The sequence below is a fragment of the Rousettus aegyptiacus genome, unplaced genomic scaffold (genome assembly GCF_014176215.1).
Source record: "Rousettus aegyptiacus isolate mRouAeg1 unplaced genomic scaffold, mRouAeg1.p scaffold_m13_p_1, whole genome shotgun sequence".
Lineage (NCBI taxonomy): Eukaryota > Metazoa > Chordata > Mammalia > Chiroptera > Pteropodidae > Rousettus > Rousettus aegyptiacus.
In genome coordinates this window covers 85,054,067-85,081,251 of record NW_023416284.1, presented here as the reverse complement: position 1 = coordinate 85,081,251, position 27,185 = coordinate 85,054,067, and the positions used below count along the sequence as shown (strand labels likewise).

Sequence of the window (27,185 nt, the reverse complement as noted above, 5' to 3'; positions counted from 1 at the left end):
AGAACTGGACACAATGATCACTTACCTCATTCCCTTCCAATCATCCAATCAGTAGCACCCACAGCCCCAACTCCCTTAGTTTCCACAACTACTGATTGTTCCCTCTATAATCTGTACTCCTGAACACCTGGGGAGCCAGGCCTTTGAGTGACAGCTTACTTGTGTTTCTGGCACTTGCAACTCTCTAATAAACCTTACTTTCTTTGCTGCAAAGCCTACACATATCTCTTCTTTGGCTTAGATGTATACAGGCAGATGGACCCCTTTTTTGTCCCAGTAACAATACCAAGATATCCAGAACCCATTCCCTGGAAATTTGGAAGTTAAAGAAAAGTGATAAACAACAACATAAAATCCTATCTTTCTGTATTGCAAATCAAAGTTCCCTCATCTTAATCATAATGAGGGAAAAAAGGGATAGAAACATCTTGGCCCACAGACATGCAAGATGAGGCCAAACCAGTTAGATCAGAGCATTCAATAATTACAAACCACTTTAGTTTATAATTTGTTCTTGGATTAAGAGAGCCCATCTTTGCCAGAAATTAATGATTCAATTTTGCAAATACTTTCACTTCCTGGAATGGAAAATAGGTGCTTTTTTTATCCACCTCAGATAGGATAGGACATTAACATTATCTTTAATTTTTATTTTTCCCATAATTCTTCCATATATTGAAATATGGGCAATTTGAAGTTCTGAATCTTTCATATGTATATATTTTAATGTGTGTACATTTTAAAGCATTTCCGATTATAAATTCCATACCATTTACTGTAAACTAAACTATGTGCCTACAGCCCCGCAATTAAGTATTAATTATCCTCATTTGATATATTAAGAAACTGAGGTTCACAAAGGGTAAAATTTATCCAAGGTCACAAAGACCCAAAATCTGACCTAAAGCTTAAGCTCTACATATCACACGATGCTGCTTTCTATTCCACTTTCTATATTCTGTGCATTTTTCATCAGCATATATTTCCCATTAATTATCATCACAGTCATTAGAATAACCACCTTGTTTAAAGAGAATATTTAACTCCTCTACATAGCAAGTCCTTTCCTTTGGTTACTCAGGCTACATTTAGGAACATTTTGGGGTACATTTCAGAAGATTAACAAGAATTTAAATTGCTCAGAATTAAATGTTCCACAGATGTTTACTGAGATTATTTCATAGCTAAGATTATGTCAAATCTAGTTTTAAAATTTCTAGATTAAAATTACTACAAATATATTTTATGAGGCAAAATTTAGGGCCCTTGAGAGCAGTTTTTCTACTTGCCAAGATGAAGAATTACTGAGAACCTGAGACTGTCCCTTGAACCCAACTCCATGCAGAGCAGAGTTCAACCTCTGTGGCTTGTCCCTGTCAGCTTTCAGAGTCTACCATTCTTACCACAAAGGTAAGTCAGTAAATATAAAAGACTGTACTTTCTTCTCATCATTTACTAAAAGACAATGATTTGTCTGAAGCAAAAGAAAATGGTCTACATCTAATTAGCAACACAGAAAGGCTGACTATGGGGTCTACACTGCTGCTCCATATTTATTCAAAACTCAAAATGTTCTCACTGAGGATACTGATACTGATACTGATACTGATATACAACTAACACAAGACATAAGCCACAGGTGACTCCTCTGAGAAGAGGAACAGGGGAAGTGGAACAGGGGTGGGAGGGAGACTCTCCTGAACACCTATTGGAATTTTTGTATTTTAAATTAGATAAATTATTGTCTATTCAAAAAGAATAAATAATTTAAAAAAAAATAAGGCAAACTCAGTAAAAGACTGAGAACTGCAAACTTGAGTCCCCAGAGAAATGTTTTAACTGCAGGGCACTATGACAATTCCATCAACCAACAGCAAGGTATGTCCAATGAGAAGACAACTTTGTGATACTCTGACATAGTCTCCTCTAAACCAGTGCTTCTCAAACTGCTGCAGTGAAGACTGTCCTTGTCATCATTTTAAATTTCTAGTCCATCGTGAACTAGTTCTTTTGTAAATACAATTCAAAATGAATTACTAGGGAAATGATCAGCTATGTGAATGTCAAAGGATGTCACCTTGCTATAAAAGCTTCTAAAGTTTCATCATCCTCTGTACTTATCTTGTCACAGACCAGTAACAATTAGTTCCAGGACTGCATTGGTGGACAAACCACACCTCTGGACACTGACTTAAACAAAAAAATAAATAAATAAATTCACTGACTTCTAACCAATAAATACTGCTCCTGAGCAGCCTGCTTACCCTCTTTTTTCTTCAAATACCATACACTATGCAAGTAATTGTATATCCCTCTTTGTTTTGGCTGCAATAAAGCTTAAGGAAAAACCTGTGGCCTTCCTTCTTCTAAGAACAGATGTACAAACTTGTGGTATGTTTTCATCAGCCTTCCAGCTTTATGCCTGGCTTCACTTTAGATTTCTTGTTCTCACTTTTAATGTCACAATTTACCCATCCATTTGACTTCAATTGCATTTTATCTTCCTATATTCATCAGGCTCCCTTAAACATAATATTACATTATTAAAAATAGTGTCATCTAAAATATAATTTTTACAGTAACCTTAGTGAATGAGTAAAAAATTTTTTTACAATGAGTAAAAAAATTAGAAATTCTTATGCAACATTATAGTCGTCCCAAACAAAAAATTACTTTCAGAATGTGCCATGTAGTAAAAGCAACAAAAAAGAAACCACAATTGGTAATCACTGCCAAAAGGGAAAGCAGGACACTCAGTGCTGCCCCTTAAAGAGGCAGCTCCATTATTATGAACAAAGAACAAATCCAAAGGAATCATACTCTGCCTTCAAACTATACTAAAAAGCGACAATAATCAAAACACTATGGCATTGACAGAAAACCAGACACACAGACCAAGAAAACAGAATGGAGAACCCAGGAATGAACCTAAAAATATATGGGCAACTCATTTTTGACAAAGGAGCCGAAAACATAAAATGGAAAAAATATAGTCTCTTCAATAAATGGTGTTGGGTAAATTGGAAAACCACGTGCAAAGGAATAAAACTAGACTGCTATCAGACACCATACATAAAAATTAACTCGAAATGGATTAAAGAATTCAATATAAGACCTAAAACAATAAAATACATATAAGAAAACACAGGCACTAAACATAGACCTTGGTCTCAGAGGGGTTTTTGTGAACATGACCCTAAAGGCAAAGGAAGTAAAAATAAAATTAAATGACTGAGACTACATCAAACTAAAAAGCTTCTGCACAGCAACAGAAACAATAAAAAGGCAACCAACCGAATGGAAGAAGATATTTGCAAACAATACCTCCAATAAGGGGCTAATATCTAAAATATATGAACTCATACAATTCAACAACGACAAAAAAAAAAAAAAAAAAAAAAAAAAAAAAAAAACCACACACAATATGACTAAAAACTGAGAAGAGGACCTGAACAGGCACTTTTTCAAAGAAGACATTCAAAGAGCCAACAGATATATGAAAACACATTCAACATCACTAACTATAAGGGAAATGCAAATCAAAACCACAATGAGACACCACCTAACACCAGTTAGAATGGCTGCTATCAATACGACAATAATAATAAATACCAGCTGCTGGGAATGTAAACTGGAACAACTAATAAAGAAAATAGTATGGAGGTTCCTCAAAAAATTAAGAGTAGAGCTACCAATCCCTCTTCTGGATACCTAACCATACAATTTGAAGACACTTTTTTATAAAAATATATGGACCCCGTGTTCATTGTAGCATTATTCACAATAGCCAAGATATAGAAACAACCCAAGTGTCTTCAATGGATAACTAGATTTTTTAAAAGGTGGTACATATCTATATATAATGGAATACCACTCAGCCATAAAAAATATGGAATATTGCCATTTGCCACAACATGGATGGATCTTGAGATTGTCATGCTAAGCAAACTAAGTCAGACAAAAAAGTTGAGAACCCTATGATTTCACTCATATGTGGAAGATAAAACTAAAAGCAGCAAACAAACATGACAAACAAACAAAGACTCATGGACACGAACAATGGATTAGTGGTTACCAGAGGGAAGGATGGGAGGGGACAGGTAGATAGGGATAAAGGGGTCAAATATTTGGTGATGGAAGGGAATTGTGTGTGTGTGTGTGTGTGTGTGTGTGTGTGTGTGTGTGTGTAGATATACGGATGTACAGATATCACATACATATACACATATAATACATGTACATCAATATACATGTGATGTATTATTGAACTGTACACTGGAAACCTATTTATTAACCAATGTCGCCCCAATAATTTTTTAAAAAGAAAAGAGAAATAGTCTTCCCAAAGCAAAACATTGGTTTACACTAATCACTCCAGTGACAGTACTGCGCCAGTTCGGTTTTGTGTTTGGAAAGACTGTCCAAAGGAAGCACATGCTACAACATAGATGAAACTTGAAAACATTATAATATTATGAAAGAAGCCAGTCCCAAAAGAGAACATATTATATGAAGGTCCAGAACAGGGAAATCCGGAGAGAAGTAGATTAATATGAAGGTCCAGAACAGGGAAATCCGGAGAGAAGTAGATTAGTAGTTGCTTAGGGTTGGGGGTAAAAGAGGAGGTGGGAGGCAGGAGAAGTAGGATAGAAAAAAAATACGTTAATTCTAAAAGAGTGTATTGAGTATTTTACATATAAGTTTATAGTTACAGGAGCAAAAGGCATCAGTGGCCAGAAATATCATGTACAAGTGTGGTATTGTGTCTCAGAACAAATGCTGATAAAGAAAAAAGCATTTGTATCTTCATAAAAACATGTTTATTTGGACATGAAAAGTTAGTGGAGTATTCTTGTCAAAATTATAGCATATCTTCAGGAAAAGAATTCTGGGGCAAGGCAGACTAATGTTCAGAATAGTTAATACTAAAACATTAATGTATACTTATTAATGCCAAGCACTACATCCTAAGCATGCATTATCTCATCTCACCTTCACCTTATGAGGTAGGTACTGTTATTATCCCCATTTTACAAAAGAGAAAACTGAGGCAAAGAGTGAATATCTGCCTCAAAACCACAGAACTAAGAATGGAAGGGAGGCCATCTGAACACAGGTGTATCTGCACAATTTTAAACACTGACTGAGATTCAATAACCCTTTATCACATTGACTATATTGAAGACAAAAGGGTAGAGCAAACAGCTCCTCTAATTTATACTTTCTCCTGTTAGTGAAAGCCCTGTTCCTATATCACAGCTCTTTTCTACAGTTCACTCTGGTTGGTCCTGCACCACTCTGTGTGAATGATCAATCATTTGTTAACCCTTAGACATTCCGGCTTCCGTGCGGATCAGTGTGTTTGCTATAGACTGACACTGATGATCAAAACCACAGCAAAAAGGAAGAAGAAAAGCACCTGTAATTTACACATTAAGCCAGGGATCTGCAGGGAATGATTGTAAAACCTTAACATGGATTAGAATAAGGAAATGCTTCAAGGGTGAAATGAGAGAGGTAGATTCAGAAAAGTGCCAGTTTCCATCTGGACTATGACCTACATCATTAAAGCTCCTTCCAGAACTGTTTAAATAAGATTCCACTATTTGCTTTCCAAACTTACCTAAGGCATAATTACCACTCACAAGGTAATCAGTCGGGACCACAGGAGGGCAAGTACCACCATTACAGCCCTCCTGCCACACTCTTACTTCCTGGCATATGAATTCTGTGCCCAAACAATAACCTGTTCCCACTTCAACTTCTGAAGGCCTAACCTGAAGAAGTAGGGGAAAGTGTAGTGAGGGTGTGGGGGATAGAAAAGAAAAAAATATATATAAAATAAAAATAGGAGGGAGGAGAAAACAAAAAGAGAGTGGGAGAAAACAAATAATCATACAAGAGACAGCTTCTAAAAGATAACATCCAGCCGGCCAGGTTAGCAGTCAAAATTTACACCCTGTTTTTTATTAGCGCTTTCTAATATTTCAACATGGCTACATAATAGAAGACCAACTTTCAAAAGAAAAACAACGGAGAAATCCAGATTGAACCTCAATCTTATGTCAAGTGAGGAGTCCCTATCTCTACCCACCTAGGATAAAGAGCAATCCCAGTGCTTACCCTGTTCCAGGCACTTGCCAATGACATCCTTAATTTTTTTTTATTATGGTGACACTGGTTAATGAAATCCAGTAAGTTTCAAGTGTACAATTCAACAGTAAGGCATAAATGTATTGCATTGTGTGTTCACCGCCTGCAGCTAGATTTCTGTCACCACATATTTGACCCCTTTTACTCCATCTACCTTCCCCCTACCCCTCCATCCTCTGGTAACCACTAGTCTATTGCCCATTCCCATGAGTCTGTTTGTCCTGTTTGTTTGTTGCTTTTAGGTTTATATCCCACATATAATGGATAGCATCTGGTTTTCAACTTTTTCTGACTGGCTTATTTCACTTACCATGATTATCTCAAGGTCCATCCATATTGTCACAAATGACGATATTTCATCTCTTCTTATGGTTAAGTAATATTTCATTGTATATTTGTACCACTGCTTCTTTATCCAATTATCTACCGTAGGACTCTTCAATTGCTTCCATGTCCTGACCACCATGAATAATGCTACTATGAACATCAGTATGCCAATATCTTTTCGGATATGAGCTTTCAAGTCTCTGGGGTAAATACCCAGTGAAGGGATTACTGGATCACATGGTAGGTCCATTCTTAGTTTTTTGAGGAACCTCCATACTGTTTTCCATAGTGGCTGTACCAATTTGCAGTCCCACCAGCAGTGTATGAGGGTTCCTTTTTCTCTGCATCCTCTCCAACATTTGTTATTACTTGTCCTGTTGATAACAGCTATTCTAACAGGTATGAGATGGTATTCCATTGTGGTTTTGATTTGCATTTTCCCTAATAGCTAGCGAAGTTGAGCATCCTTTCATATGTTTCTTGGCCATTTGGACATACTTAATTTTTCTCAAAACTGGCCATGGATGCAGAATTCTGGTTCTTAGGTAGAAATAATATAAACCTCTGAAGTTAGTAGTTGCCCAAACTGCAGTCCACAAACTTTGAAAGAATATGTCAGAGCTGCAAGGAGACCTGTGAGATCATAATCACTAGTTGGATCTAGGAGTTAGATTTACATATAACTGTCCATAAGAATAAAAGTGTAAGAGGAGGGAGAAGTGTTTCTTTACTCGCCAATGTTCTTTTGGCAAGTGTGTAATAATTAAATCAACATGAGACAGATTAAAAAGAGAAGTTAACCAAATTTAATTACATATGTATGTAGTACGGGAACTCCACATACATGAGCGAGTCAGAGACCCCACACACAAGAGATTCAGAAATAGAAAGGAAAAAGGAGGTATATATGGCATTCTGAGCTAAGGATGAGGTAAAACAGCTTAAGGTTTCAGAAGAAAGGAAAGTCATTCACAAGAAGAAAAGAAGAGCAGATGTTCAGTAATTAGAAGTTAGCCCTGCTCTATAGATTGGTCATAAAAAGTTTTCTCTGATAATAACTCTTATTATTGTCAAGGTCCCTAATTTAAATCATTTTAGGGAGAAGTAAAAGTTTCTCATGAGCCTGCAGGGTCTCAATTGCCTTCAGCTCAAAATAATTCATATGCCAAAGTGGCACATCTCGGGGGGAGGCCTGTTCTGAACCCCTTCAAGTACAACTAAGTTCTGCCATCAGTATGTATTATATAGTTGAATTTAAATATTAATAAATCGAATTAATAAAGTGCTTACGCAGAGATATCATTAACAAAAGTTATCTGAAAATATATAACAAGAGTAAAATTTCCACCGATGAAAGTAAACAACCTTCCAATCAGGATGAGCACTAATTGAATATGAATATCTGAAATTGCAATTTTCAATAAACATCACAGGAATTTTTTAAGTTTTTGCATATATCATGTCAAAAAATTAAATAACTCTGATTCTAACTGCATTAATTTCCATAAATTACATCATCTCACTCAAAATATAAAACCAATAAAAATGAGTAACACTTAAACTAAAACATACAAGCAGATGTCTTATTATGAGACAACTGTAATAAGAGGCCAAAGAGGTGCTACATGGGTTACACAATTAGAAATTTTGAAGATGGGGTTTTCCTCACCCCTGAACCCAAAGATGTGCTCCACAGTCTCCTGCAGTCCCTTGTATTCGTCAGTACTTGTTAACTCTTAAAAAAGCATTGAGGAAAGATTCCAGATCCACTCTAAGAGTCACATCCTATTCTAGGCCAGTAATATTTGTGGAAAAGCAGTGAAGCAAGTCAGAAGCAGTTTAAACAGTAGAAAAAAATAATAATAATGCTGCCAGTGATTACTTATGAGTGGTGTGTTTATGGATATTGATTGCTTTTCTTTTCTTTTATACCTTCCTATGCTTTCCAATTTTTTTATAGCAAACATGTTATTATTTTCATAATTGAGAAAATGTTAAGGGGAAAAAATCATTTCATCTTCAAGCCATTATCAAAGTCCCCCTTAAATGAGTGGTTCTCTGCCTGATCTCACTTTTGAATCACTGGGAACATTTTTAAAACCAGGCAAGTTGAAGTCCCACCCTAAACCCACTAAATTGTATAGGGGAAGAACCAAGACTTTTTCAAGATACTCAGGTGATTCTATTGTGTCACCAACACTGAGAGCTAGCTATGCTTTACAGACAGTTCCTACTTTAGCTGCAAAGGTGAAAATTGAAAATTGAAAATCTTGATTAAAAACAAAGTATTCTTTTGGTTGAACTCAAAATCTAAAGTTATAGCTGATTCTGGTGAGAATTTTGGTAATTCCTGTAAAGTGAACAGAGGAAAAAGAAACCCCAGCAGGAAATACCAAGATGGATGCAGTGAGGAAGGCGATAGATTAATCAGGATGAAGCTGAAGGACTGGGTGGATAGAACAAGCTTCTTTCCTTGGGATTCCAGAATAAAGGGCTATTTTGCACAGGTGCAGGTTGGGTCACAGTGGCAACTGCATCTCAGTGGCCACTGCATCTCAGTGGCCACTGCATCTCAGTGGCCATTCAATCAAATGAGCAAAAGCCATGGCCATGTGTGTATAGCTACCCAAAACTCACCTACAGCTCCCCAAATGCAGGCCCTCACACCTGTTTCCACCTTCCCAGCTCTGAGCAGCATTTCCAGACAACTTGGGAAATCTGCACACTCCTGTACTTTAGTGAAAACTAAGGCATTGCCATGGGAGCCCTTTTTCTCTCCAGTGCATAGCCCAGGCCTGTGCAGCATCTACACTGGAAAACACAATATAACAGGAAAGCAAGCAGCAACTTAAACCTGCTAGTGCTGAACCTGGTTAAAATGTACCCTGCTGAGTAGCAGAGGCACAATTCACTTTCAGCATGTTTCCTAAAGAAACAGAAAGGGCGATACCTGTTTGTGCATGGCTTTTCTTAGATATAAGCAGCACGGCCGTGTTAATTTGCATGTCGCTCAGCATTAAATATTTATGACATCTCATCGCTGATTTAAAACAATTTATTTATAGTGAGAAATGACACTAAAAAGCCAACATAACCTTTCTATGCTTCTCAGCACTTCTGTGGCCTGCCTCTCCCTTTCCTCTTCTACTTTAACAGCTCTCCCTCTCTCTTTACTGTCCACTCCAACCCGTCTCTACTTAGCTAAGCCCATTTCTAACCAGGAAAAACTACACTTAAGAGGAAGGAGACACTTGTTGTGGAGTGCAGTCAAGAAAGTAGCCCTTCCCCAACCCCACAGTAGCCATGCTTCCACCTGTTTGGTGGGCTTTAGAACTGATATTACTAGTTGATCAAAGTGGTATGCTTCAACAAAGCATGCCAAAATTACACTTGCAAATCAGTTATTTGAAACTTGCAACCCATTTTGCCATAGGAAGAGCACTCAAGTTGAACACAAATTTGGTTTCTGAAACACATAATATGTAGTATTCAGAATAACCCTTAATAATGTTTTGTTCTATATGGAGTGGCTTTCTCAGATCTAACTGAGCAGTATTGTAGAGCTCCCTTTTGCCATCCAGAATTAGCTCCACACTCTTGTTGAGAGCTTTATCATGTGGGGGTCCAAGTATGATGTCTAAAGAATGGGGTGAAACAAGCTCCAGTCAACAACGGGGGATGGAAGGGGATAGCCAGGCTACTGGCAACAATAGCAGCAAGAAGATCCTGGGGAAAACTCCATGGCTATGTGTAATAGGGAAGAAGGAAGAGAAGGGAACAACAGGAGTCCCTAAAGCAGACTGCTAGTGGGGATGAGGGTGGGACTCCTGTGGCTCCACCATGATGACCCAGAGCTCCACTGCAGATATGGGTGGAAGAGGAGACAGAGATGTGACATAAGCCAATAGTCTGTCAAGAGATAAGGGACTGCCTGAATCCTGTTTGGTATACTGAAAAGACTAAAATGATCCTCTAGGATTATGATGCTCCCATCTCCTGAATATCACTGCACAAACACCTTCTTACAATTCAATCCTCACAGCACTCTGAGGTAGGTTTAACACTTCCTAGCACAGATAAGAGTGGTATAGAGAGATGCAGAAATTTGCCTGTGGCCTCCAGTAAGTACTGAGGTCAGGATTCAAACTCATGTTTACCCAGCTCTCCTCTTCCTCTAGGAACAGATATTTCTCAATCCAAAGCCAGGATTGGGATGCCAGAAATGGGTACTTTCTTAAAATCATCCCTGATAAAAAATATTTGCATATTAACACAACCTTACTGCAACTAAATAGAAAATAAAAGCTTCCGATTTAGAGATAAAATAAACTTTCAAAGCATATTCTACCTGAGTAAGACAAAACTGCAACCCAGTCAGTCCTACATGGGCCTCTACCTCATAAACCTCAAAGGCTCATTCCTTCCCAGGGCCCCTGAGGAGCAGCCTCTGCCACTACATTTACTACAGCCATCATACCAAGGTGCTATGGAAACAACACTGCTGCCTCTTCCATGACAGCCCTCATGACACTCAAAGAGCCAACAGTTGGCCTTCCTCTTCAGAGTCCTACAGCAGGCTAATTCCTGAAATCCTTTCCAAATCCAAACATTCGTCAATATCCCACTAAATTCCAGGTTTCATTATACATGCTAAGAAAGCATTTTAACCTAGGAAAGCAAAAGGAAAATTTAGATGTCATTACTCTATATGAATATTTACATCTATTTCCTGAAATGTATATTTAAAGAGAAAAAAAAAACCATACCCCATAAAGTGATCTGCACTGCTTAAAGAGCTAAGTAGTAATTTCAGGTTTCCTGGACCCAACCCTAAGCCCTCCACTAACCATTGTGCCCTACACAAAGAGTCTTCTAAGATTTCCAGATAGACTCCCAATCATTTGCCTGGTCTAGATAAAAGAATTCCTTCTAAAACACTTTCTTGTTTTTAGCAATTAAAATCAAAATTCCCATACTAACAACCTGGCAATAGTGTAAAGTTTTGATTGTGCTTATATAGTTTAAAATCTATATGTTCAAAAATCAGTAAAGATTAAAATACAACTCAGTGGAAAGAAAATACTATATATTAAAATTATACAAAACTTCCTAATTTAGTCAAAATAGCAAAATAAATGAGGGGGTTAAATGAAAAAACACTATTGTCCACAAAAAAAGCTGAAAGAAAAAAACAACAAAGGCAGTTCGATTTCGTTCTGACTCCTATGTCTCCTTTTCAAGGTGTATATTTAAATAAGTAGGGAAGCAAAACTCTCTGAAAAATTTATTATGTAATATCACAACCCTTCAAAAATAAATCCCCTCCAAATCTTCCCATTCACCCTTGAGAAATTCACTCAATACTTTTCCTGGAGTTGACCAACCTTACAAAAAAACAAGTCAAAGCCACTCACTCAGAAACGCCCCAAAACTTGATTTCAGTTTCAGGTTCCCAAATTAAAGATGAACCAGTATAACAATTTGAATATTCTTTCTAAGCACCATTAGAGACTAGGGACAGCTTCAGAAACAGAGCTGTAAGGGTAATTGTGGATCCTGACTCTATTAGCTATTGGTATTCTGTGTGAGGTACGAAAATTAGCTAAGCAATCTGCCCAGCATGCCAAAGGAATTAGCAAAAAATTAAATGTCGACCAACTAAGGCTTACCAAGCACCTTTTATGGTTCTTAATATTAAATGAGTACCTGAAGGACAAAGTATAAGAAAGTACAGTAACTTCAGATTCTTTCAGACAGTCCTAGTTTCCAGTATTCAGCTCCTTTCTAGATCACATAGTTATGAGATCATGTGTCCTATCTTAGGGCCCAGAAAAAGATGGTCACTGCAGACCAAGAAATTTATATTTGAGTTCTCAGAATCAGATGAGTGAATGATTTTTAAATACAACAATATTCAATGGGTTTCCCAAATGTAGTCAATACACTAATGCCTATCTATGCCACATTTTTAACCCATTCTTTGACAAAATGAGAAAAATACACACACTAAAGTAGGTCGCAGAGCCAAAAGTATAAAATTGGGTGATTGTTCTTTATTCTGACAGTATATCCTTCTTAACAGTTAGTGTGCAAAATGTCTTCTTTTTAACTAATTGAATGGTAGCAGGTAGAAATTTGCTATTTTTTAAGGTTTTTTACTTTCAAAATAAAAACTTGGCCACCATATATCAATCTTGTTTTTATCATACTGTGAAGTCTAAAAATCCAGGAGCTACTGATATTCAGGACTCCTATTCACTCATTTCCCTAAACCCAAAAAAGGGATACAGTAAGAATACCTATCCTCAATTCCCAACGCCACTTCTGAAACATCAAGCCACAATACTCTCTTTGCTTCTGAACACTTCTCACCAGAAAATGTAGTTTAAAAACCCTAATCAAATCACAACAACTTCACTGGTATGATCTACATACATGCACTTTCATGTTTCTCTTAGGGAACTTCAAACTTGGTTTGTAATCTCCCTATCCACATCCTCACTCACCACTTAATAGTATCACTATCCCCCCTGGAATCTAATTTAGAGGTCTTATGGGCAAGTCATACAAAGCATTCCACAATCAACTGAATCAGAAATCTATTAAAGTTATTGTGCAAAATTAAGAAGCTGAGAAACTCCACAACCAGGAACAACAAACACCTAAAATGACATCTCAGAACAGCTCCCACAAAGACAGCACTGCTGTGGGCAAAGAAGACAGCCTCTGCACCACCAGTACCATGTATGTGCAGGACTGTTCCCTCGTTAGCTCTTCTAATCCTAAAATGTAGGTGTTTTCTCCATTTCACTTATCATTTCTTCTGTCTCCATAGTCTCCCATTTGGAGATATCATCTATGTACATAGCATTTCAACTGTTTATCTGAGAAGCAAAGGCTGGCAAATTTTTTCAGTAAAGAGCCAGATAATAAACATTTTAGGCTTTGCAAGCTGCAGTCTCTGTTGCAGCCGTTTAACTCTATATGGAAGCTGCCACAGACAGTAAGGAAAGAAACAGGTATGGCTGTGTTCCAAAAAACTTTATTTATAAAAACAAGCAGCAGCTGGACTTGGCCAATGGGCTGTAGTTTTGTCAACCCTCGCTATATAGTATGATATATTGCACACCTACATTCCCAGTGCCTTTTTTATGCAGTAAATATTCCATCCAGGATTTTTACAAAAGAAATATTAATTTCAGATATCATTTAAAAATATTTACTGAGAGCCCATCATGTTTCAGGCACTATACTAGAGACAGTAGTAAAATACAGTTCTTGTACTCATGGACATAGATGTCACTGGCAGAAGCGACAGAAACACTTCTTCCTTGGTCCCCCCAATCCAACAATTTGATCTGTAGCTAAGTCCTTTGATTCCTCTCTTGCAATCTTTCTTTCAGTTTCCCTCCTATCTACTGCATGGGCTTACATTAAGTGTTCATTAAATATTTCCTGAGTGAACAAATAACTACCACATTAGTTCAGTCTTATCCCACCACCCCCACCCCACCTGCACTAAAGAAATGTCTTTCTTCCTGTAACTACCCTTCGAACTGTTTTGTCTACCACTCTCTCTTCCAATTAATACCCTAAAATAAAATTCTTGTCATAAAACTTCTTTATTCAAAACTTTTGATTGCTTCTCACTACTCATAGATGAAGTTCAAACCCCAGATTCTAAGCTACAAGGCTCACCATAATCTGGTCTATGCAATCCTGACAAGCCTTTCCTCCACTATTTTCTTTTTTTTTTTTCCCCTTCAGAGTTCAGCTTTTTATTGACCATATGACAAAAGAAGCTTAGTCAAAAAGATCAAAGCCCATGTCATCATCAGACTCCTCAGATTCTTCTTTCTTGCTTCCACTTTCTTCTCCTCAGCAGGGCAGCAGCAGTATCCTCCACTATTTTCACATGACCTCTACACTTCAGTCAAATAATCTTATCAACATCCCTGGAACAACCTGTGTCTTCCTCCCATGCCTTTGGTCATACCTCTCTGCCCAGAAGTTTATCATCTCAAAGTTCTGCCATCTTAAACAGTACTATTTAGAAGCATCTCCTCAGTGAAGTTTTCCTTTGTCTCCCCAACCAAAGACATGCCCCAGAATAACCATACACATATTTATACTGTTTATGTGGCTTTAACACTATCCTGTCTTACAGCTACTTCTGCATATGCAGTGGCAATATGTCAGTTCTCCTTATATCAGTTTACTACCCACTCCTATACATACAAAATATTAAAAGCATTCCCCAGGGCCAATGCCTATTCACCCATGCTAAACTAAGCACCTAAGTCCAGGTCTTATCGTTTCGTTATTCAAGCAAAAAGTATACAAGAAAATGAGGATCCAAAATAAGGTTCAAGCTCCCCATAGATGGGTATGGGGAAATATGGGGAAAACTGTATATTGTCAAACTGGTGAGTTTCAGTTAATAATGTTGAGAGGCAATTCTTCATGGGTCTCACCTGTTTCTGCATGCCTCATGAGCAAACTCACTGACAACTTTTTTCAGTACTATCTTTTCAAGGATATCTGTAAAGTATATAGCCTTTTAAAATGGAAATTGTGCCCTTTTCCTGAAGCAGAGGAAAGGAAGAGCTGTATGCTACCGAGAATAAAGATAATGTCTCCCTTCCAGGCAAAGGTTGATCAGGTTTGCTAGCAGCTCCCTTATAAAAGATTAGGGTTCCCTAACCTTAAGATTCCTCAACTCTGTTGTACACCCCCTGCGTTTGCAACATCTCCCATTTTGCCCCCACAGGCCTTGAGGGGCAAGAGGATCTGATGCAAACAAACTGATGCAAACATGAAATTCATGCTGCCTACCGTGCTACGAATAATAAAGTCCTTTGTCTCTGACCCAGGAGCATGGTGTTTTAGGCCATCATTCAGAGAACTGTAGGAGGCTTACTTGCTAGCCTGCAAGCAGGGTGAAATCTCGGGCCTCTGACAATTCCTGACAGTGGTTCCCAGTCTCTTTCTCCTTGACTTGGTTTAACCCAACAGAAGCATATGGCACTGCAGCAGGTCTCTTGCAATCAAGTTTACATTTCGAGAGATTCTACTTTAAGCTAAAATAAATATGCTTATGTTTATCAATATCAGTCAAAACCATTGCTTCGAAAATTTACACATATCCATAAAATTCTAATTCATTGTTTTTAAAGAGTGACTATAAATATTTAATTTGAAAAAATACTGAAAATCAATGACTTCTAAAGTTATAAACATAAAGTGCTCTTCTAAAAAACATAGGAAATCATATTACAATAATTTAAAAAAAGACTTCTAGAGGTCCAAATTAGAGGCTTTTTCACTTTGCATTAAGGAATAGGCTTCTTTTATGTGACTGAGCAATTCATTTCAGCATTATAATCAAACACACTATTCAATATACAATATGACCAAGCAATAATGGTATAACTTCCAAGTATATAGTAATTACTGAGTGTAAATACTTTCTATAAATACTTAGTAAATATCTTTGTTTCACTCTTGAAGTTAAGAAAACACACACACACACACACATACACACACACACATTAATATTAAAGTCAGAGAAAGGATCCCCTAAAATTCACAAGTAGTTAAATTCTTAAAAGATAAGTCAATCTGAAAAAGATAAGTCAAACGCCCTTCGCCAAAGTCACTGTGTATAAAATCATCTAACCTCAATTCCGGGTAACTCAGCACTACACAACTGAACACCATCCTAAAAAGCAGCTATTTAAATGAGTAAACTTATATAAACAATTGAGTTATGACTTATGGTTAAGTCACAAGATTTGGCAAGAAAACTGTTTACTGGCTTGCCAAAGACGAGGTTTGGCACACTGGGGCTCCACTGCCAAGAACATTACCAATAATCAGCTTTCTATCTCACAAGGTTATCTTCCAAGTATGCTTCACTCAGTCCTTTCAAATGTACTGAGCTCCTATGGGAATGTTAGTGGAACTGAGTACCTTGCTTCCAATTAGTCAGGAAATGTGGGAGTCCCAAAATTTCTCAAGGAGGGAAGTAAAGAGAGACAAGCTAAAGGGATCTTAGACAAGAGGATGGCATTAGGAAAATTTAAATAATTAATAAATAAAAATAAATAATAAATAAAGAGGAAGAGAAGATTAAAGTATACTGGAATACCCTGGTTAACTTCAATCATAAAACTACAGGGAAAAATGTTAGTTTTTGATGTCAGGGAAGAGGAAGCTACAGACAATTCTGGAGGATGGGGCAAGAGGACTGGTGAAGGGTACCATAGAGCAGCAATGGACACATAAAGGACTTTACCATTCCACAGCTGTTGTACAGGTCGTTATAAAAGACCACATGGCCATGATCTCTCACCTGCATTACAATGTCAGCTCACACTTTCACACTCAAGAGGAATAAAACTGAATTCACTATCTTCCCCAGAAAACTGGTTTTCTTCCCAGTGCTTGCATTTCTGGGCATGGTAATACTATCCAGCCAGTCTCCAAAATTTAAATAATCTTGAGATTTCCAACTCTTCCCTTTCTCACATTCCCTTTACCTAATTGATCACAAAGTCCTGTTGTCTCTGATTCCCTTTCTCTCCCCACAATGTATCTATATCCTTATAATTACAAGAGGCTCTTAAAAAGTCTTCCTGCCTCCATTGTTTTATTTACTCAGATTCACTCTGTACATCTACACCAAACTGCATTCTCAAACTGCCTTCTCTCCCCAACTTGAGAACTAATTATACATTATATTTATTATATGTATCATTTCAAAAACAGTATGTACTGGGCACTGTGCTAAGCACTATTATAATTGTCATACATATTCTCACATCAATCTGTAATGTCTTATAATTAATTGCATTTTAAAGAAGAGGAAACTAAGGTTCAAGTAACTTACCTGGGGTAACTCAGCTAGTAAATGGCAGACATTTTTACATGCACTTTTTTAAAAGTGAGATTTGAATCCCTGTTCTAGACTGACTGCAATCTTTCTATCACACCACAGGGTCTCTGCCTTCTCACTACTATTTCATCAAACTCAAGTACCCCTACCGGCTTTTGTAGGCCCTCCATGATCCAGATTTGCAATATATTATTTCCCAGTACTCCATCCATATACCAACCCCTCCAATAAGGTCAGTCCCCTTGCCACACCCCAAATATACCACATGCTTTTTCTCAAAATTTGACCATCCCTCAAGACCAAGCCCATGGAACTTTCCCAGCTATACTAGTCTCCACTGACCTCAGTTTTTCCCGTTACAATCTACACAGCCATTTCTTTCACTGACCTCTTACCATTAAAAGCCACAGGCACATAATTTTCTCTGAGTTCCTGCACATTAGTTTTTCTTTGCTATCTACTTTAAGCTCCCCAAGTCCAAATACCATGTTTGGCACTCTATTTTAAGTGCTAGGAATACTAGAGTGAACATTTAAAAATGTATATTGATTCAAATTAATAAATACTTAATATTCTAGTATAAAACAAAGTTATCTGATTTTATACTCTTAAGTCTCTGGTCACACTACAGCCCTCTGCTGTATAATGATGTTTCAGCCAATGGCAGACCTCATACACTACACTGGTCCAATAAGATTATAATGAAGATGAAAAATTCCTATCACCTAGTGACACATAGCTGTCATAACATCATAGTTCAACACATTATTCTTGTGTTTGTGGTGGTGCTAGTATAAACATATTTAGTGCACCGGGAGTTGTATAAAAATATAACACATACAATTATATAATACCTGATAATGATCATAAACAACTGCTACTGGTTTATGTATTTACTATACTCACTTTTTATTTTAGAGTGTACTCTTTCTACTTATAAAAAAAAAAGTTTGCTGTAACACAGTATTCCATGTTATTTTGGCAGCAGCCTCATACATCTTTTGATTGCATCATTTTTCTTGTGCTTGATTTAATCCCGTGTTGTTTTGTGCATGTAGCCTAGGAAGAATAGGCTATACCATGTAGTCTAGGTGTGTAGTAGGCTATTCCATCTAGGTTTGTGTCAGGTGCACTCTATCATGTCTACACAATCTCAAAATCACACAATGAGGCATTTCTTAGAACATATCGCCATCATTAATCTGCACATGACTGTACTGGCTCTAAAATTAGTTATCAAAACATAAAACAAATATTAATTCCCTGGTTGACACTAACTCACCATTAGGGACTATACTGAGAATGTTCTGTTAAATTCAAATTTGATCAGCCAAAAAGAAAAATTTGACCTAGCCCCTAAACTATGGCATCACAAGATGAGAATCCATCAAATGCTTCTTCACTTGGGCCATGATCCCCTTGTGCATACATAAATATATCTGATCAAACCGTTGATAAGGTCTCCAATTAGAATAAATATTAAAGGCTGGAAATCAGCTTTTAAGACAGAGAAAAATGAGAATGAAAATAGCAACATCTTTAAACGGTTATAAGATTAAATATAAGATTATTCAAAAGACTTCTATGTCAAAAAGAATACAGTAGCATATAGGTAGTTCTTAGGCAGCTCAGCTTCCTACACAAAGAACTAACCTTCACAACTAACCCTTTTAATACAAGGGAGTATATAACCAGAAACTTGCAAGGTAACTGATGCTCAGTAAATCTGTTGGGTTAATGTTACGTTAGAGCATTTTATTTATAAGGGATAATCTTGTGATTCAATGACTCATTTATTATTGTCATAGCATTTAACACGCTATAAAATTACTTGTCAAATTGTTTGTTCCCCTACTAGACTAGCAGCTCCTTGAAGACAAAATCATTTCCATCTTGCTAGAGGCTATATCCCCAGCACCGAGCTCAGCACAGAATAAATCTCAGCAAATATTAACTAAACAAATAAAACCTCAACTATTAAACACTAAGCTCAAAATACAGATGCTTATATTTTCCAATATTTCAAGTGAAAAAAAATAACAGGAATTTTAAAATCCTTCCTCAGCAAAAGATCACTTAATCTGGTATAATTTACAAGGGCAGACAGCTCAGATTTCTCACTTTAACCTAACAAATTCTGGCAATATACAACTCATATTTGAATTTCTTCTTAGTTTACATTCTTCACTATAAATTTACTAAAGTTAACAGTTCATTGGTTTCATTTTTTTAATTATCCTACTGACCTTATCTTTAAAACTGTTATTAAATGATTACACTGCTTAATAACTTTTTTGCATATAATCAATTATAATTTAGTGTTCAATCCTAAGGTTGTAGCCCTTTACGCTCTGAACAGACTTTAGAGATTAACTTCTCATCATGGATTAAGAAATAAGACTCAGAAAAAAATGCCGCTATTCCATTAATTGGCGTTAAAACCCAGCCTCTTGGATTCTCAGTTCCATGCTCTATCCTCACTTAATCAATTAATAACATTTAAATATAAAGATATATTAAAAAAAAAAAAACAACAGTTCTACCACATAACAGTCTTTGATCAAAGTAGGATAGTACTCAAGACATCTTTCTCATTTCTAATTATGCCAAACCTTTCATCCCAGGACCACAAATCCCATTAAGGGAGATTTAGAGTAAAGTTCACTGCTGACAATCCTCTTATATGGGAAGATAAGACAGGCTCCCAGATCTGCTTTGCACAGTCTGTAAGACTCACAAGATGTCAAATCTGTTAGCCTCTGAGTACTTTGATAGCCTTGTGGTTGATTCCAAATACTATGGAACTTTCTGCCCCGAGATAATAGATCCCCCATGCAAAGTAAAGCTAAATACTAATACCCTCTACATTCAACTTCCTTTCCTAGAATTAAAGGAAATCTTTTATTATCTTGTTAACTCTGTGAAGGTCCATTTCAGTAGTGGGCCAAAGGCCCCTATTATGTGCCAGGCTAATTTCTATTTGGTAGGAATTACTCTTCCAACCTGGCAGCAAAGGCAAATAACTTGCCCAAAGCCACACAGCTCATAAGTAACTAAGCAGTAATTCAAACTCAAGTTGGCCTAGAAATCCTCTACTTGCCCTAAAACATAGTCTTAGCCTTCAGGGAATTTATATAAGATTAGTCATCAACAGGGGCTCTCCAAAAAAGCTAGCTAAAGATATGACTCAAATGACAGCAAATAAAATAAAATAATGTAGTGATTAATGCATGCTTATTTTACTACTTTAATCCACCTTTCCACAACTGCAAAAAAAAAAAAAAAAAAAAAATCAAATATGCTTTGTTTTTCAAATTTGATGTACAATTTACCTCTGCTTAGAATTTATTTATTGATACTAATTACAAACTTAACAGAAAATAAAATTACTGAAATTTACATTTCAAATTTGACTTTGCAAATTCTGGAGACCTTTGGGCAATATACTTAACCTCTGTTCCTTGGGGATAATAAGAAAACCACCTCAGAGGAGTGTTCTGTTGCTTCAATAAGTTAATAAATATAAAACCCTTTAAACAGTTCTTGGCACAAAGTAAATGCTCAGTACATGTTAATTATTGTAATCTATCATAATCATCATCGCCATCATCATCATCGTCTACAACATCAATATTACAGTGTTACTGGAACATCAGTGTCAAAAGGATGGTCATTTTTGTCTGTTTTGTTGACTGTTGTATCCTGAGTGCCTGATATATAGTTGATATCCAAACATTTGTTGAATGAATTAATTATGATTATTAATACTTCTATTACTAAGTGACGACCTGAACCAAAATGTAATTGCCTCTGGGAGAGAAGATTAATTAAGCATGGATAAAAATTGCTACTTGAAAAAGTAGGAGAGGTGTAAATGAAGAACTGCTAGTAGCCCAAATACAATGCCTATTGCAAGAGAAAAGGGAGGCTACTCTGAAGTCAAAGAAGCATCTCAGATTAACACACCAGAAGAAACGTCAAGTCAAACGTATTTGCTAAGAGCAATTTGCAAGCCAAAAATGTTAAGGTTAAGAGAGTCTTCTTTGTTCATAATGCAGTACAAGTATCTAAAATAGGGGACTTATGAGTCCCCTAAGGAAAATCTAAACTGGGCCATGACAGCAAGAACAAACCCCACTCTATAGAGGAAAACAGCATTAGAGAAAGGACGAAATGTATCTAATGGGACTGACAGCAAGCGAACTGGGAACTGTAAATCTCAGATCCCTATTCAGGTAGGAGAAGGGTCCCTGCAAACAATTTGTAGCAGCCACAAAATCAAGCATCTCAGCTTCTCACCTGCCTCTCTCCACTAACTGAAAACTGAGACTATGCATGTGGTCATCAAGGCTCCTAGGTAAGCTCTCCACTAACAATTTTCATTCAGACAACCCATCACCCAAGCTGCAACCCCTGAAACCTACCCAGTCCTGAAGATCCCATGAATGGTCTACTGGCACTTGACCCTCCACTGGAAGAATCAGCAGTTTATGTGCAGAAAAAGGCACTGTGCTCCACTCACTTTCTTCTCTTACTGTAAAAATCCTCAGAGAACTGAGAAGAATGCTGGGGAAAGGAGCCACAGGCACAGAAAACAGCTTTCCACCTCCCTTCCCACACCCTTATTCCAGACTTCTTCTGACACACAAACTAATAATGTTAACATCACCTAATGGTCATGGTAAAGCACTAATCAAAATACATAGCAGTCTTTAAAAGAATTTATTTCTTGAGAGCAGTGAATCTCTACAGTTTATCCACAAACTGACCAACAGAGCTAGTGTGACTGATACAGGGGAGAAGGTGCTGAGAAAAAAACTAGCACATTAAGGGTTCTTAGGCAAGCTTGAAGTTCTCCAAGTCTCAGTTTCTTTGTTTCATGTAAGTATAAATACATACCACCTGGGGTATAATGAGATAATTTATATAAAATGCTTGGTTCATTGCCTGGCACACAATAATCATTCTATCAATGTCAGTAAATTTATTTCTGTACTCTCCCTCCAAATAATTATCTACCAAGTAGCCAGAATTTTGGTTAAAGGCAAACATTCACCTCACCCCTTAAGCCTTATACTTTACATGGAATCACAGCCAAATAATTCTGCTCTAGTGATAACTTTAGTCTAATAAAAGTTCAGGAAAGACTGCTTCAAAGGATAGGCAAGTCAAGAACACTACACCTCACAGAAAGCCATTTAGGATCAAAAGACTTTTTAGCTCACCTGAAAAATCAAGTTAGTAACTAATAAAACTCACCCTCAACTTCAGCCTTGGAGTCCTGAATCCAAACGAGGAGATATGCAGCTATAGGTTTTCTCACATCATGAGCGGCCAAGAGTTTGGAGGCACTGGAGGGAAGCTACCAGCTCAGGACAGTATACAGCCTTGAATGGATAGTGCATGCCTAAATTCTCTAATGAATGTTATTGTAAATTAACCCCGTTCTTTAGCCCTTATAATCTTATTAACTTTCTTTTATAGATCAAATACTAGAGATTTCTATTTAATTACCCTAAGCCTCTCAATCTTTCAGATTACAAATATTTGTTAAAATAAGATGTTAAATTTTATAAGGTTAATATAAAGTTATCTTTTCTTTAAATATTGAAATGGATTTGATTATTCAGATGTACATTTATTGTCATTCAACTTTATAGAACCCTATAAGATACATTTTACTACATACAGTCTTTCACACTAATTTTTTTAATTTTACTCTCTATTTCTTCTTAGTACAGAGCAGTACTGATCAGTCCTAAAACAATGAAAAGCCAAGAATCTGGGGGTCTAATCCTAACTCTAGCATAACTTGCTGTATGACCTGGGGAAATCCCACTTTTCCAGCCTCCTTTCCTCTACATGATGATAATTTAACTCCAGTCCTAACGTCACAAGAGATTTTTTTCTTTTTAATTCAGTGGTTAATATGAGTCCAAAAACAGGAAATCTATCACACAGAACTGGACATGTTATACTGTATGTATATATAATATGTGTATATTCCAAGTCCTTTAAATCTAAAAACAAATCATTTCATCCCCTAAATTGCAAGTTGACTGTTCAGGTATATACTATCCAATTCTCTCCAGTACCCTGGCAATGTCTTGCAAGTAACCAAACAAAAGAGATGCATCATAACATTTTATTTCCATTTCTACAGACTTCTGCAATTTCCAGGCAAGTTTCCTACAAGATAATAAATATCAGTAACTTACAATTAATTTAATTATCAAATCTTTTGGGTATCTAACCTATAACAGTTATGCTAGATAAAAGAGTTATGCTAGATGATAAAGAAACTTTTTTCCTATCCTCAAGGAGTCACAATCCTATAAAGACATAGCACATGTGCCATCACTCCAAGCCCTCTCTAGGCAAACATCACTTATCAATCATGGGCCTCTCTCTTGAACTGGATACAGCCTTGGCTCCAGGATTCCATGCAGTTATTACCAATCAAATGGGCTTGTTTCAATAGCCCTAATCACATTTCACAAATCTCCATCTACACAAGTGATGATTCTCTTACCTATATTGAAACGTAGAAATTTGTGGGAAACTAAATGTGGATTAGGACATAAAATCAAAAGAAGTAATGTCCCTGTCATCTTTTATAAATCAAATGAAGCTGTATTTTAAGGACTTAAGGAAAACTGGGGGGGGAAATGGTACTTCCTGCCAATTCTCAATCACCATTTTCCAATCTGCTTAATTCTTAATTGAAGAGAATGAATGAAGCCTGTAAGAGCAACCTGAGCCTAGAGAATCAGGTGATCCATTTTACATATGTTCCATTATGTTACATTAGTCAAAAGAAATTAATGAAATTAGTGAAAATAAAAAAAAAACAAGGCCATAAAAATAAAATTCTAAAACAAAATAATATGGCTTAATAATCTGATATTGATAATTAGAATCCATTTTTCATCTAGACAAAACTTACCAAAAGTTTGTTTTCCAACTGCAAATGAGTTAACTCCTATTAACAATGGCTAACTATTCAACTATTTAAAGATACTTTGTCCACCACACATCATGGTATAGAACTCTAGAATCCTGAATTGGTACCTGTTTAAATGTTTGACCAGATTTAAACCACTTCCTAAGGAAACTCTAGGCCAACCTGCAAGTGGGAAGGCTCTCTCCATGTCAAATGTTTCTGTATTTAAAAAAACAATATTAAACTTACTGTCAAACACAATTGACAAAGTAATCTACGGTTCCAACTTGCCTGCTCTCCTGGTAGTAACCACTTTGAAATAACAGATACTAGAAATAGGAAAATCCACAAGCACTAATCATTCAATTCTCCCAAAGTCTCCACCTACCAAAAAGTGTGCTTTCACCTTCCATTAGGGAATAATATAAGAGTGTCCTAGAGAGATACCCTATCTTCTTTAAAAACTACTATGAAAAATATTGTGTATCATGTTACTGAGTCTATTGTTCAAAACTTATTCCTCGGAGAGTTTAGTACTAATAAAATGTTTCTCACACTTATCCATTTTGTCTTGATTGTCAGGAACCTCAAAGCTGAATTTTATGCCCACCTGACAGCAGCTATCACAGTTTTGGGTTTTAGTACACATATAACTGTAATTTGATGTGTGACTTACCACAGAGGCAGTATAACAAACTGCTTAGAGCGACTCCTGAGTTCAAATCTCAACTCTGACACTCATAAGGTGTGCACTCTCAAGGAACATATTTAACCTTACTTAGCCGGGGTTAAAGTGGGGGTAAAACTAGAGATATATGAAATGTTTAGTGAAATGAGAAGCTCAGTAAGCTTTCACCCAGTGTTATTTTTAAAATGGACAATAAGGTATGGATTTTCAGACCCCTTGTATTAACTTCACGGTCCTCCAGAGATCCTTGATACCCGGGTTGGGAGTCAGCATCCTAGAAGGTAAATGCAAAGCACAGTAGAGCAGTAAATTCCATCAGCAAGGATTTATGTGGCAGCTACAAAGTTCAGCTGTGTCAGGGGCTACACAACACCCAATAAAGGGACAATGCAGAGGGTGGATGTTGGAAGGAAGTGGGAAACATTGGTGGAAGTTAAAAAGAGACTGAAATACAATCAGTAGTTTAAAGTTAAAAATGACATGGGGAGCCAAAAACATCTGGTCAGAGGGTTAGCTGCTGAACATGTGCTTAAGGAAGACTACTACCTTCCCCCGCCCCCATCTACAAGACAAACTGAGGGGGAGGGGAGGCGAGACAACACATCCCTCACCACTCCTACCAAACACATGACTGCACTCAAAGATCTAAATAGCTTTCTATTTCTAATCTGCATTGATTCATACTGCTGGTCACTTAAACTGGTATCAGTCATACCAATAGTTACATTAACAGCTTAACTAATTTCTTCACGATACTTAATAAAACAAAAAAAACACTTTACCTTCAAGAGCTTGTGTAAGCTTAATACACATCTGAGCCTCAAAGCCAGTCTAAGAAATTGTAATAAGGAGAACCATCTAAAGAGTTACAAAAAGATAGACAGTATATAGGTCCTTGCCTAAATTTAAGGGTTCTCTTCCTCAACCTCAGATCCTTGACCTAACCACCTCTCTTACCAGTTTTCAAACACCTGTTTATTTTAAGTACCTTAAGCAAAGTAAGATGCATGAATAACCAGAAATTAATCAGGTATCCATAGTTAAGTTGTCTAATTTTTCTTTGACTCTATCATCTGGCCTATTTCAACTTCTTTTGTAATGCTAGAGAGCTTTGAGAACAGAGTTTGAATTCCAACTGGACACTTCTTAGTTGTTAGACTTCACTCAGGCAAATCAAACTCTCATGCTAGAGTTTCCACATCTGTAAAGTGGGGATACCCCCTCAAAAACTATTTGTAGAAACTAAATGAGTTAATATCAGTCAAATAACTGAAAAATGATAAACATAAAATATATTAGCTATTATTATTACCTTTATTTCACAGTAATATTGGTCACCGCCAGACTCTAGGGGCACAGATATCACTTTTTCAACAAAAATACAAGGGTAAAATTATTTGATTGGCAGTGAATCGAAACAGCACAGCTTGATAAGACACTTGGTCAGCCCCTACCTGTTGCAATACTTCTAAGAGATGACAAACTATACTCAGCCTGCACGTGGGGTTCCAACATTCGAGACTCCTCCTAATTACCTCACTCAAGGAATTCATTTATTTGGAACTGGAACCCTAGCATGTGTAAACATGAATCTCAGCAGCTAGTGAAATTTAAAAAGTTTCTGAGGTGTGCTTTTAAAAAAAAAAAAAAAAAAAGCATTTCCTGGTCTGTGACTCCACAGTACTACTTTCTGTTATCTTCTTTCTACATAGAAATCTGGTGAGGCGGAACTAAAACATCAAGGAATTCTCTTTTCAACTCCCCAAGCTTTAGCAGCTATGTGTTCCTTATGCCGAGATAAAGCAGGGTGACTCCACATATATATTCACAGATAAACGGTCCTTTTCTCTCCCAGGCACTGCGATCCGCAAAGAACTAAATTCCAAGTGCACCCTAGAGGGCTTAGAAAAACAAGGGCTCCAGACGTCTGTCCGACAGGTGAGAGAGGGTAATCTTAGTCTCACTCAGGTACAAGGACCACATCTCAGGCAGAATACACGCTCCCGCGCCACAAGGGAAGACCAGAAACATTCAATGCACTGAGCACACTCCCCACAAGCTACATCTTGTCTCCGACCTATCGGCAGCAGACACCTTCCGGGACGGCCAGAAGGCTGTTCCTGGAAATGCAAGCAGCCCTGAGCGGAGGGCAAAGCGCACACGTGCCCGGGCAGCAG

The 27,185-nt window shown here is 37.0% G+C and overlaps 1 protein-coding gene across 4 annotated transcripts in view; it reads right to left on the bottom strand.

The window, feature by feature from the left end:
* GMDS (GDP-mannose 4,6-dehydratase) overlaps nucleotides 1-27,185 on the bottom strand; it is a 589,931-nt gene that overhangs the window by 562,403 nt on the left and 343 nt on the right. The window lies entirely within an intron of this gene.